The sequence below is a fragment of the Cibotium barometz genome, chromosome 4, assembly GCF_041138505.1.
Source record: "Cibotium barometz isolate CiBa-2024 chromosome 4, ASM4113850v1, whole genome shotgun sequence".
NCBI classification, from domain to species: domain Eukaryota; kingdom Viridiplantae; phylum Streptophyta; class Polypodiopsida; order Cyatheales; family Cibotiaceae; genus Cibotium; species Cibotium barometz.
Window position 1 is genome coordinate 29,658,771 of NC_141049.1, and position 12,196 is coordinate 29,670,966.

Sequence of the window (12,196 nt, forward strand, 5' to 3'; positions counted from 1 at the left end):
CAAAGAACTCCCTTATCCAATGAGGTTGCAGATCAGAGAAGAAGCCCCTGAAGCTTCAACTAGCAAGTTTCTTTGTGTATCTACAAATGTTAGACCAAGGTCAAAAGAAGAAAAGCTGAGGCAGCTTGAACATTTGTCCCAAAAACTAGGGACAATGAGGCTTGATCTTTGTGATCACTCCCAAACCATCACCAATAGAGATACAGAGCTTTGCAAATCTTGTGGATGCATCGTGGTTAGAGCAAAAGGCAGAGTATCTATGATGAGCACGCCTGCTCTGGTGGTCGACAACAAGGTGACACCGAAAATCTATTTCCCAGCCCAGATGTCACCATTATATGCACCATATGGAGACCAACTAGCTAATCAAGCAGTAAACACTGGTCTCTCTATTTTTGAAACTGGCACTCCAAGGCTCTTTCTGCAATAAATGAAAGGGCAATACATAACAGGTACGCTATCATGCAAGGAAATGAAAGACTCAGCCAAATCGATTCAAGGATTCTTTTCAACCACATCGAACTGAAGAATTCACTTGCAGAAAACTTGCCAATGTTAAACAGGATCCTTAAAGAAAATATCCTTAGCAAACATAGGAGCCATCTTCACAAACCCACAAATCTTCGCTCACTATAGAAATGGTGGCGTCAATACAGTCTTACAAGGAAGATGACATTCGACAACAAAAGGCCAGCATCAAAGCTGCAGAAGAAAAATGGGAGAATGTTATGGATATGTTCCAAAAGATGAAGCTTACCAGGAGGAGCAACGAATCCCAAAAGACCGATGAGGCCATAATATCAGGTTTGAATCCAAATCTTGACTTTGAAATAGTTGAAGAATTGTCTGCAGATTCGGATGATGAAGAAGCCCCAGAATGTGTGGAAGTAGGCACAAAACCCGCAACATTCATGTTGCAAGAAGCTCCTTCTACCATCAATTTCTTAGAAGCTGATATTGGATGGAGAGAATGCATCTCTCATGAAGGCACAAATGGTAGAAAGATCCCTGAAGAAGAAGACATAAATAATATCACAAGAAGATCTCCCTACGTCTGGAATGACCAACCTATTTTCCTAGTTGCATGGGTAATAGATGATGAAGACATGGGAGAAGGAAAATCCTTCACATTTAGTTGGGAAGAGAAAGTTGATGACTCTAAAAGAGTCTTTGACTACAACAAACGGCTTGCAAAACCCGAACTCATCAGAAGCAACAATGGAAAGGTCAATATGGAAGTACTCCCCTTTGAGAAAGGAGAGCCATCAACATCAAAGCCACTAAACCAAGGAGAACTGCAATCAATCAACCTAGATGGCCTTACAAAGCAACAAGCCAGAGCGATCCTTGATAGAATGACTACATACTTCTTCAGAAAAACCTCCATCAATAAAAAAGATCCAAATTAGGTGATGCTCACCCTACTTACCTTCTTTGAAGGAAATTTGAGAACATGGTGGTACACGCTTCCTATATAAACACAAACCATAGAGATGGGCAAAGGGACAGCCTCCCTTGAGAAGCTTCTACTCAGGTATTTTTTGGAGAAGCAGTTGATGAGAAGGAACATTATAAAAGACAGTTATGGAGAATAAATTGCTATGATCTAAGAAGAATCAACGAATATTGGGATAATATTCAACACTTTCAAGATCTACCAAGGGTAGCAATGGAATGATCCCTCGGCCAAACACTTTTACATAAACTCTTATCCAAAGGAGTTATTAGAAAATGCTATTAAAGATCTTCGAACCACAGAAGATGAAGCAGGTAACAGAGGTTTTGAGCAGCTTCAGAACATTACATTTAGAGAAGTGCATAGGCACATCCTTCTCTCACTCTCCAACAAATGTGTAGAGATAAAAGGGCATAAAAAATGATGAAGAGTTATAATGAAAGAGCAAACCTTCCAGTTAAGCTTTGTGATACCTGGAATAAATCTAGAAACTATGGATGCAAGTTTGGAATGGAAAGTTGCTCTTGTAAGAAGTCAGATAAGGCAAAACACAAAGCCTCCAAAGGACACAAAAGGTTTTTCAAAAGAAAACCATTCAGAGGAGCCTTCAGAAAGAAAGCAAAAAATATAGGGGATGCATGCTTTCTCTGTGGCAAGAAAGGCCACTATGCCAAAGATTACCCCAAGGCAAGTAAAAGGAAAGTAAAGGTTCAGCTCGCAGAAAATGCAAAGTATGAATTGATTCAAACAGATTCAGAACTTGCTGGAGATATCTCTGTGGACGTTCTCATGGATTTCTCAGGAAGAATCCTCCTCCCACTTCGGAGAAGAACTAGTGAAAACTGTCAAAATCAATGCTTTCAAAACTAAACCTCAGTTTCTTGGTTCTGAAAAGAAGAAATGGAAGCAAATCGAGCATCAATAGGGGACATTGGAACTACCACTGGGAACACCCAACTACAATGAAGAAGAAGAATTCCTCCACAACAACCGATCTTCAAAACAGCAGTACAAACAGCTTAAAGAACTATTGCGACAATCAGAGGACTCAAAGGAAGAGGAACATTCTAAAAAGAAGAAGAATCATCTCACCCTACAGTAGGTAGCATAAATAACAAAGGGATTTTCTTGGAGCAGAGATGAATCTCCACCCAAACTACTAGTCAAGGTGAAAGGAAAATTCCAAAGCAACACGGAAGAAGTGACAAAGCTTAAAGCAGAATTGGCTAAACAATCATAAAACTGAGACAGGTGAGCTACTACTACAACCAGGCCATAATGGATAATCAATCATCTGCCAAGGATAATATGTAGCTGAGGGAAGAACCTGAAAAGTACAAAAAGGCACTTGCTAGACAACAGGAAGATCTCGACTGTCTACTAGAAAAGAATGGTGAGCTCCTGGCCAAAATGGAGTTACTACAAATACAATGCATAGAAGCACTGGCCAATTCCTTGGAAACCAGTATCAAGATGGTCAGTAGCTCTCTCGATCAGATAATTCTAGGAACAAGGATCAGAATAGAGATTGCCAACAATCAATCTGCTTTCATCTCCCTCAACATGTTCATCGACACTGGTGCCACAATAAGCCTAATCAAGCCAGGGTTCATTCAACCCAAAAGGATGAACAAATGCAGAATAGATGTCACTGATGCAAATGGAACTTAAGGGCTAATCACAGAGACATTTGTCACGAATATCCTGATCAACAATCTAGTAGTTCTCCCATCAGATTGTATGTCCATGAGAAACATGACTGCGATATCCTAATCGGCACCAACTTTCTGCACACTTTTGAAATGTATGTAGTGTATCCCGAAAGGAACATCTTCAGAATCAAGATTAAAAAGTGACATTATGAAGATCTGAAGATAAAAGGAGCAGTCACCCTTACAAGCAGCCCTATAAAGAAGGTAGTCGAGCTACCGAACAAAGAGGATTCTATAGAGGCGTTCTTCAACACTGGAAAGGCAAAGGTATGCTGCAGAAATCGATGCTATGCATAAAAAGTATCTAACCCTTTGCTCCAAGGAGTCCCTTGCCAGATGGGAAAGATCAAAATTTGAAGTCGAGCTACCACTTAAAAGGAGCCACTTCAACTAAAGCGTCTCACCCCCTGGAATGAATCCTGATGATCTTGAGGAATGCAAGAGCCTTATCCAAAAAATGCTAGCCAAAGGATTGATCGAAGAAGTAGATTCATACTGGTCCTCTTCTGCTTTCTTCGTCAACAATCATAATGAAATCAAAAGAGGGAAAACGAGAATGGTGATAGACTACAGGAAGCTGAACCAGCATCTAACAGATAAAAGGTATCCTATCCCTAAAAAGGACGATTTGATTAGGTCAATCTCTGCTCCTAAATGGTTCTCTCAACTAGACATGAAGTCCGGTTTTCATCAAATCACGATTGTCAAGAAAGACAAACATAAAACGGCCTTTGTAGTCCCACATGGACAATTTCATGGAAAGTGATGCCGTTCGGATTAAAGAATGCACCATCGGAATTCCAAAGATGCATTGACTCGATCTTCAGGCAATTCAGGAAATTTGCAGCTCCTTACATTGACCAGATTTTAATTTTCTCAAAATGTCTCAAAGAGCACCTCGAGCACCTAGAACAAGTCTTCAATGAACTTCAAAAATATAGATTTGTGATTTCTGAAACAAAGCTTCATATGTTCCTTCAGAAGATAAAATTTTTAGGAGTAAAAATCTATTTGGGACAGATAATGCTCCAGGAAGATGTTATATAGAAGATTTGTAGTTTTCCCAAAAAGTTTTTGGATGTTAAGGTTGCACAAAGGTTCCTTGGATGTCTCAACTATATCTCTTGGATCTACCCTCTCAACCTTCAAGGAAAAATACCTCTCTCTTCCAAAGATGCGTCTCCCCCTAGATGGACATCTTACAATCTATTTAGATGCCTCTGACAAATATTGGGGTGGCATTCTCATGGAATCAAAGGATGGGAAGGAAGAAATTTGCAAATATGCTCGGGAAGATTTCATGACACAGAACTAAATTACCCTTCCATCCACAAGGAAATTCTATCCGCCAAAAATTGTTTTGAGAATTTTTGGCTATTTGTTCTTCCCATGGAGTTCACCCTAAAGAAATATCTCAATAATTTCATGCGCTTTCTCTCTTCAGAAAATGTGCGAAAAATCGACAACAGTCGACTTCTCCAGTGGGGGCGGGATGGTTTGCCTGCTGCTGCTGGAAGTTCAAATGTGAACACGTCAAGGGCACAAATAATTGTGTTATTGACATGCTAGCTCACGAAGGGTTAGTAGAATTATTATACGCGCATTGCACCAAAATTGATATAATGTAGCCCACGTGGCTTGGGTGAGTGGTTGCACCTTTTTGTCGACCACAAAATATAAAAATGCTATCTATTGGGCATGTTGGTAGCGTACACCTCACTCTGAAAGGTACACTTTTCAGACTACACCCATGTGCACATGAAGGTAGTGCACTTGTAAAGTTTATCTTTACAAGTAGTACCCGGCTTGACCCATAAGGCATCTGGCTTGGGCCTCAAGGCATCTAGCTTGAATGACAAGACATTCAGCTTGGGCTTTAAGGCATCAAGGCATGCTTGGGTTTAAATAAGCACCCTCACAAAGAGAGAGACATGCCTTAGTGTATGTATTCTCTAGTTTGTGAGCCTTCCTTAGCCATCATCTCCCTTCACTCTCTTGTACATTGAGTCACAGGTTTTTTCACTCTCAGTCCAGAGTTTTTCCTGCAATCATAATATATGATTATTAATATCATTGTGTTCATTTCTCTTGCTACTCTTGACAAATTTTTCTTTTATGGCCTGTGTTAATACAACTGTTAAGATTACCGCTTCATATAAGCCCAAGTTAACCTCTCTTATCCGCAAATAGCTATTACAAAATAGAGTAACGGTGCCCTCCCTCAACAAACATATAGAAGTACAAGGCTCAATGCTGAGCCATTATCAATGTTGCTCTAGCAGCTCCCTGCCACCCAAGAGCGTTGATGAACACCATATCAACACAATTGGGCAGTAGGCTATGTGCACCTACTCATACATGATGAGCTCACACACAAGGTGATACTAAATCTCAATGTGCTTGGTTCTAGCATGGAAAGCTCATTTTGTTGCAATGGCCATGCAACAATGCGAAACCATTGGTTGCTTTACTGCCACATCCTCTAAGATCCACCTGAACCACTACAATGACTCATAAGAAGCTACAAAGAGAAGGCAACATTAGCCTTGTCACACAGTAGGCTCGCTTCTTGATAATCCATGAAATACATCCTAAATGAAGCATGAAGCAATAACTTTTCACTAAGCATCTAGTGTCCAAATATCACCGGCCCAATCTAAGTCACAAATAAACAAAGAAATATTCCTATAGTATAGGTGATGCCATAAGCTAGTGTTCCATGGACATAGTACAACTGTCCTCATGCCTACTCATCCCTGCTATTTCCAATGGTTCCCTTTTGGTTAGATAAAGATCTTGCCTTTGATAGTGATAGCAAAGCTGATGTGTAACCTAGTATTACACAAGAAAATTTGCATAAGTCTCCTACACAAGGTCGCATCTACCCATGGTGAAGCATATAGAAATCTTTGAACCAACCTCCATAGGTGTCCCAAATATTTCGTTTGGAGTAGTGGTGAAGCATTCTCCATGGAAAGCTTTGAGCCAGCTTCCATAGGTGTCACAACTACTTGTACTCAGGGCCATGCTAAATGCCTTTAGTATCCCCTTTTAGCGAAAGATAAAGATCTTTCTCAATCCTTCCAAATTTCAATGCTTAAGAAATAATGCATGAGAGGTGTCATCTCAAACTGTCTATTAATTAGTGTGATTCCTTAGTGTGATTAACATTTTCCTCATTACTCCACATAGAAGACACAATGACCATGCAAAGAAAAACTTACAAGTTTGCATTTAAAAGACTTTAAATGAGACTTGAAAAAAGGAATCAATTCATTCATACCAAGCTTGGAGAGCCTTTTTTAGGCCATCCAAAGTCTTGTATAACATGCACTCATCCTTGGAGATGCTCTACATAGTCCTACTTCTTGAGGTCTCCATTGAGGAAGGGTAAGTTCACATCCATCAAGTTCTAGGAGTCCACCACCATAGGATAAAGTTTCACTTTATATGGATCCATATGGATGATATCTTTTGATCTTACACAAACTAAATAAAACATTTTATCTTTATTAAAGAGACACATACTCATTTTTGCATTCAAATTGTTGTCTCTAAGCTTCTCTAAAGCCATCCTAAGATGCATCTCATGATCTTGCTCATCTTTTGAGTAGACAAAGAAGGCATATAGAAAGACAAGAATGAAATTGTTAAGATATTCCTAATAAATGTTATTCATGAGACAAGAATTAAATTGTCAAGATATTCATAATAAATGTTATTTATGAGACATTTGGACATCACAGGAGCAAGCATTAAACCCAAAGATAAGATGGTAAACTTGTGGTGACTAAAAGTAGTCTTGAAGTATGAGATTCCTACTCCTCCATCTATGGTAGGGGAATTACAATAAGGGTAGAGTGACTCACTTCGGGTGACTAAAAGTAGTCTTGAAGTATGAGACTCCTACCCCTCCATCTATGGTAGGGGAATTACAATAAGGGCCTCATATCGTAATGTCCTAATGCTTGGCTATTCCATTAGCTTGTCTTAGTCTGCTGACTAGAAAAATGTAGGAAAGGTGAATGATTCATCTAGTTTTTTTCCCTTCATAATTTTCACAATTAGTTCACATCAAGCGTCTCCCCAAGGCTCAAAAAGATGTCCCGACTCCCGTAATTCTTTTATCCCTATTTAAGAGTACTAGACTAATTTAGTGTCCCAAATTTGTTTTTTTTGGGAAAGTACCTGTAACTTGGGTTTTCCTAATTTGCCCACTTTATAGTGTTTAAATCATCTAATCCCACAGGTTTAGCTTTCCTCCCACCATTGGACCTAAAGATGTCCTGACTCCCGTAATTCTTTTATCCCTATTTAAGAGTACTAGACTAATTTAGTCGTCCCAAATTTGTTTTTTTTGGGAAAGTACCTGTAACTTGGGTTTTCCTAATTTGCCCACTTTCTAGTGTTTAAATCATCTAATCCCACGGGTATAGCTTTCCTCCCACCATTGGACCTATAGATCCAATGTGAGATCATGCACCTATAGTTAAAATTTTCACCTTACTCACACATACCACTCAGGATAAGTTCACACACACACACACATACTAGCATGCATACTTATTAGCCACTAGGCACTACCCAGCCCATTTTACTCTGGAGCTGCTTCCAGTCCATCACACCAATCGTACCAAGAGTACAAACATATCCCTAGAAGGGTTAAGGTCTCGGATTTACTGCCTTAGTGTGATGCACCCCATGGACACCCACAAAGAAATCCATAAACTTGTGCAGTAGCTTCATAGGCTTCCATAATATATGTCACTATATTCACATTCAAAGTAGTTAGGCTTATTTAGGTTCTATTTGGTCATTCTTAAGGACTTTCCCTTCCATGAAAGTTCCTTAATATATCCCAACCTTGATTTCTTGAATTCATTTTCCTTGATCTCACTGGGATGTCAAATCCTTCATAACTTAAGAACTTGTTCTCTTAAGTGCACCTCAAAAATTTCCTTCTAAGAAGATATAACTTTAGACTAAGTTGATTAAAGTACACAATTTTCCTTATTTAAGGATTTTGTCTCTAACATATGTTTCTGGGGAGATATTGATCTAATTTATCCACATTTAATATAATTTTATTTTCTAAAGTCAATTCTAGGGTTTTGTTCTATTCTTGACCTAATAACCTTACCCATGCATATTGGTTAACTTCTCTCTCTCTCTCTCTCTCTCTCTCTCTCTCTCTCTCTCTCTCTCTCTCTCTCTCTCTCTCTCTCTCTCTCATTCTCTTTCTAGAAGTTCTCTCTCTAAAATCTTGGTTGTTCTTGCATCAAAACTAAAAAAGAATTCTAAATATGGATCCTAACAAAGCCTAGTTTCATGTTTTTAAACTAGGATATTTTCCTCATTTTTGTGCTATTTTTCTCTCTCTACACCCTTATCTTGCTTGCTCTCTCTAGGCATAAGAACAAATCTCAAATTATAAACTAATTATAACTCTCTTAATTAAATCCCATCATTCAATAATTTAACTTAAAGGCTATCTAGACTTAGGTTAACCCACAATTTCAAGCATCTAGACAAATCTTCTCTCTCTAAAATTTTGCTTTGTCCTAAGGCTTCTCCCATAATATAGTTACATGGTAAATTCTTCTAGGGTTAGAAACAAGTTTTCTAAACTTCTTAAGGTTCAAGGCAACAAAAGGTTCCTCAATTTACTAAGGTTCTACTAAGGTTTAGGCAAAGTAAGAGGATAGAGACTAGACCATACACGTCTTTGGTCTTGAAAAATGTGCAGAAATTAATAAATTACTTTCCTAATTTAATTTATATAAAAATGTCAATTTCATATGATAAGAATTCAATTTATGAGTAATAGATAGTTGTACTTGTAAAATAGGTTTGTAGGTGACCTGCTATATTCAGTGTGGATAAAGAATTGGACTTCGTTCTCCTTCTAAACTCCACAAAATTTTTGATAGATTGCTAGGCTTGTGTAGTCTCCAATAAATCACACTTATTATACCTCAAATGATTGGTTCGAACCTTGGTAAGCTATCCTAGTAGGATCAATTTAATCATGTCCTACTCTGAATCTAAGATTCCTCCCTCCGGCTTTTGAGGTGCAGGTGTAAGAACCTTCCCTTTTGATCTTATAATTATTTCCCTCTTTGAAATAAAAGAAAGATCCTATTTTACCCTGTTTTGGTCTAGAGAGAGAAAATATCTAGAGAGAGGTAATTCAAAATTAAGATATTTTTGGATATAAAAATCCTCCTAGTGTCTAAAATGGTTTTCCCTGAAGAAATAGAAATTCAAAAAGAACTTTCCGATGTGCAATTGGAATTAATGAAAAATAGGTATAAAGGACCTTAGCCTAAGGGTCCAGATTTTTAGAAATTTTTGAATTATGCTCCAATTAAGGGTCCTATGGACAAATAAGATTAATCCAAATGTAGGGAGGAGATAAATTGAAGAATAAAAGAAAATCTCCCAAAAATGAGTAAATGGTCACATAAGATGAAGAGTTAACTAAGGACAAGGTTTATTAGCTAAAAAAGAAGAGATATTTAGAGAAAATGATACATTTTTGACACCTCAGTGTGGGGATCTCCCCTCATGAAGGAGGTGCCTATTTCACATGTGTGGAGGAGTTTTAAACTCATAAATAATGAGATATTTTCATCTCTCCTCTCTCCCGTTTCAACTAGATCCAAAAAGTAAGCTAAACTGACCAAAAAATGGTCAAAAATTGACCAAACTGATCTCGAAAATTCTAGTATCAGTTTGCTTGGTTAGAGGCTCATTTTTTTCTATAAATAGAAGCCTCTCCAAATTGAGTAGATTAGAGTACTTTACTTCAAATTGGAGTTAATTTTAAATTGAAAATAGAATGTTAAAAATTGAGAAATGGTCAGCCATACAAAGGAGGTTATGGCAAAATTTTCTTAAATTTTGTGGAAAACAAGGTCTATTTTTATGTTATTATAAAAGAGTAATTCCCACCGTTTGTGCATTCTAAAAGAAATATTTTTATTTACTCCATATACATATTCATCTATGAATATGCATGGATATCATTGATATTAATTATTGAAATTAATTTCTATGCATAAAAAGATGCATATTGGAAATCTTTTTATTATAAAAGTGTTGTTTTCATTGAATTTAAATTCTATGCATAGAAAGATGCATATTAAAATTTTTTTAATTATAAAAGTGTTGTTTTCATTGGATTTAATTTATATGCATGGAAAGATGCATAATGGATTTTTTTTAATTATAAAAGTGTTATTTTCATTGAATTTAATTTCTATGCATAATGGAAATTTATTTTTTTATGCATAGAAAGATGCATAATGGAAATTTATTTTTCTTTCAAAAGTGTTATTCTCATTAAAATTGATTTTATGCATAAAAAGATGCACAAAGGATTTATTTTTCTTTCAAAAGTGTTATTCTGATTAAAATTGATTTTATGCATAGAAAGATGCATAAAGGATTTATTTTTCTTTCAAAAGTGTTATTCTCATTAAAATTTATTTTATGCATAGAAAGATGCATAAAGGATTTATTTTTATTTCAAAAGTGTTATTTTCCTTAAAATTGAATTTATGCATAAATAGATGCATAAAATGATTTTTATAAAAGTGTTATTCCCACTGAAGTTGAATTTTATGCATAAATAGATGCGTAAAGAATATTTATATAAAAAATTAGAATGTTCTTAAATTCTATGTTTAAATTCTATGAATAGATGTAATGGGATGTGATCGGAAGAGAGGTGATGAGATGTGAGGTGAATAGATGTGATGAGTTCATCTTATGTGATCATTTACTCATTTTTGGGGTATTTTCTTTTATTCTTTGTATTTCTGTCATCCCAACACTTGGATTAATCTTATTGGCCCTTTAGAACCATATTTGGACATTAATAAAAAAAATTTGAAAATGTGGACCCTTAGGCTAAGGTCTCTTATACACATAATTAGTTAATTTCTAATGCACATTGGAAAAAAAAATTTGAACTTGGTTTCAAGAGAATTCATCTTGAATAAAAGGGATAACTTTATATCCAAAAATATCTCAAAACTATATTACCTCTATCTACAATATTTTCTCTCTCTAGACCAAAACAAAGGAAAACAATGTTTTCTTGCATTCCAAAATAGGGAATGAATGGGGACTGAGGAGAGCTTATACATCCTTTAGGGCTGAGGAGGAACCTTACATCCTCTCCCACTTGAAAAACACGAGATGTCCTCATCTTGCAAAGTGGAGGTAATCCTTTACCAACTCTTCTTCTTTCTCCCAAGTAGCGTCCTCTAAAGGGTAGAACTTCCACTTGACCAAAAATTCTCTAAGAACTCTATTCCTGAGAACCTTCTCCCAAAATTCAAGGATTTCTTTAAGCTGGAGTTCCATCTGGCATTGAGTCTGAGAAGTCAACTATTCATCATCCAGCACACATGACTCGGGCTGGGTACATACTTTTTAAGTAAAATACATTACGTACTTTGAGATGGGGAGGCAGAAGAAGTTTATAAGCTAGATCTCCTACTTTCTTAGTAATGGCGTGTGGTCCACAATATCTGGAGATAGCTTTTTGTACTTCCCTAGAGATAAAGAATTTCTCTTGGGTCGTCGTACATGAATGAAGACCATATCTGCTTCTTCAAACACTCTCTGTTCTTTTCTTGTCAACATACTGCTTTTGTCTATCCTGGGCAGCCTTGAGAGTCTTTGCGGATTGCTTGCATTTGCTGCTCCATATCATCAAGCATCTGTCTAGACATCTCGACCCTGATCAATGGGTCGGACCAAGTTAATGGTGTGAGACAATCTTGTCTGTAGTACAGAGCTTTGAATGGGCTCATCCCGATACTTCGATGATAAGAGGCATTGTAAGCAAACTCCACTAGATGTAAGTAGCTTAACCACTTCTTGGGATCTCTGCCACAACATGACCGAAGAATATCTTCAATTACTTGGTTTACTCTTTTAGTCTGACCATCTGTCTCTAGATGATAAGATGTACTGAGATCTAAGGAAGTTCTTACTGCTTCGAAGAATGCAGTCC